Here is a 3,158-nt window from a genome sequence, read left to right as displayed (position 1 = left end):
AATAATTGGGTATTCTACCAACAGTATATTGGATCGATACTATCCCTTAGTCGGATTCACAACCTCTAACTCTCTTGCAATTATATATATATATATATATATATATATATATATATATATAATAGGCACGAGCGCATATAGACAACAAAACTAGAGAATTTGGGGATTTATTTAGTTATCTCCTCATATACTTTTACTCGTTTCAGTGAAGATGTCATGGCCGCATGATATAAACTTCACCTACCCAGTTATTAAGCTTGGCATCGTCTAAATGGATTATGATTTTCGCCTGTATATGAGGCGGGGATTTTGTTATGTATGTTTATGTTTAAGTATATGGATGGTTATATTCGCGTGAGTATATTAATGATTTTTTATTAGTTCGTATATGTTTGTATATTAAATTACTTGTCGGTAATCTTTTATGAAAGTTTCAAATTACAAGTATAAGCTGAAAACTAAGCTTAAAATATCCAAAAACATGCAATTCCATGTTCTGTTAGGTACCTGTTAGCATATTTCACGTTTAATTAAAAAATATAGTTACGCATTTATTTCGTTTATACTTCTCTTTATATGTATTTGTTTAAATTTGTTTAGATATTTGTGTGAAATGTTAGAAGACAAGAATGATTATTTAATGTAAAAACGTTAACATTTTTCCAGATATATATATATTTTATATTTCCTACGTCATGGCATATAGGATAGAGGCCGAGAAATCTCGGTATATGAAGATGCAATGTAATATAAGAATCTTATATTGTATATTTAGTTTCTTGCATTGAATTTAGTCGAGAAAAGCAGACTCAAGCCATACATATCCATGCCAGTAGAATTAAGTGTGCTACGTTTTTTTGTATTTTTTTCTGTCTAAGAGATAGCCGTAAAGTATATTACAGATTGCTCTGATGTATAATATATAATATATTTATATAAGCTTATATGATGTAATATTTTAAGTAAAACAGCGACCGAAGTTTGCTCAGATTTTCTATTACGGCAGAGCCAGCAAACGATATCTTAAAAATTAATCCATCTATGGACACTAATGTGAAAATAAATAGCAAAATTGCCTCCATGGTTTCAATCGATATTTCGATATTTGAAGTCTGATTTTCAGAGCACCGGATTCAAAGAAGTTAAATTGATACTGAGATTAGAAAATAAGCCATAAAGTGGGTATAATATGTTCAATGCAAATGAAACCTAGGTTCTGGAGCTCAGCGAGAAACCAGAGCTTAAATGTAGGTGATTATAAAACTGGATGCCTATGGAAGAGTCAATTTTCTTCAGTACGGATATACAATCATATATTTTTGCACAAGAAACATTTTTCACATCAACTAAAATATGTACAGGAATTAATAGCTGAAAATCAAGGATAATGGCAATATTGTCAGGACTAAGAATGTAATTTAGACAGCAAGCCATTAGATAAATCCTCATTTCGAAGATTATGATTTTACTATGTATAAGCTAGAAACAATGGTTTCTGATTTAGAACCAGGCAAAGTAGTTGAAAAGATTGAGGTAGTCAAAGCACTCACACTCATCATTCGACTGGTTAGTTCATTTCGTCGCCCCCACCTCCAAAATGTAAAACTGACCTCGACCGCATTGGAACTTAGAAAAAAAACCCAAAACAAAGAATCTGTCGCCGCTTTAGCAATTGAGGTAGCTGGCCGCTTTAATGCAAAATGCATGCAAAACGATATTCTTGATAACAAGAAGGGAGGAAACAGTCCCATTTCATTGCATATTTATCAAACATTTTCATGTAATACATCCATACTTTAATATAACTTAATCGATATATCTTGTTGCAAGTATTCGTGTTTGGTCACTGATTGCAAGATACATTCCACTATCCATACTACCAGTCGGGAAAACCCTGTAAATATTCCTGCTCAATGTCTTGCCTCCAGACTAAAGACAAAAAATATGTGAAAGGAGTTTCATAAATTTATATAACATTACCTCCTAAAACATTGATTATATAAAATCCAATTCAACTTGCCAATAACCATACAATTCCTTCTTTCTGTCTTATGAATGTTACACCAAACACATTAAATCTGCTATACATTTCCCTCAATTTCTTCGCCTTCAACGAATTTGCAGCATCGATTAGAATTTCGAGTCTCATTGCAAAACGATGCGACAGTTTTTTCTAAATCAAGCGTATCCTCCATCAGTTGTCGACAAGGCACTCCACCGATTCCGAGGCATAAACCACCACGCAGCTCTCCTACCATCTTCACTCATTTTGACTGACTGTATTCCACTTTCTCTCACCTACCACTCGCCCATCCTCCATCTATAACACAAACTCACCCACAAGTTTCGCATTCTTCTTTCTGACACAACAACCGCTCCTATCTTTCCCACACCGCCTCTCCTGGTTTTTAAAAAAGATAGGAATATCAGAAATCTCCTTCTTAGAAGCTTCATAGTTCCCAGCTCCGCACAACAAGGAACCTTCAAATGTGCTCGCTGACGAGGTAACATGCCCCTACATAACAATATTACTACCATCATGGGATTCGGCAAATCTCATATATTGCATCATATGCAAACTCTGCAGTGCTCTTTACATTGGAGAAACAGGGCGACGCTTTGGGGATCGCTTTCGCGAAGACATCAGAAACATAATGCTACGTATGCCAGGTCAACTTGTCGCCATCCACATCAACACTGTCAATCATTCTATTGTAGATTCATCAGTGTATGACATGGCCTTGCACCACGGACTCCTCTTTTGTAGGAAACGAAAGGAGCAACGTCTCATATTCGATCTTGGTAGTATGTCCCAAACAAGTATGAATGAACATTTTTCTTTTCGTCCTTTCACCTCCCCTTAATTTTTTTTACCCTTTTTAATCTCTCTCTCTCTCTCTGCATCATTCCCGTATTTACTTAACTCTACACTCTCCATCACACTTTTCCTTCTCCCTTCTGCACGCTCTCTTCTATAACTTCTGTTCCACGTTAGCAGCCCATGTTATTTTGCGTTCATTATCAGTTGAAGCTAGTTTTACAAGCTGAGAGCATGTAAACTCTGACTTTCTTCTCATTTTCTTCTCTTTTTCGCTGTCCCTCACGAAGGATTGAATCCGAAACTTTGAATATTCCACAAATTACGGCAAGTTCACTGT

The sequence above is a fragment of the Octopus bimaculoides genome, chromosome 3 (assembly GCF_001194135.2).
Source record: "Octopus bimaculoides isolate UCB-OBI-ISO-001 chromosome 3, ASM119413v2, whole genome shotgun sequence".
Lineage (NCBI taxonomy): Eukaryota > Metazoa > Mollusca > Cephalopoda > Octopoda > Octopodidae > Octopus > Octopus bimaculoides.
This window is presented reverse-complemented; position numbering follows the sequence as displayed.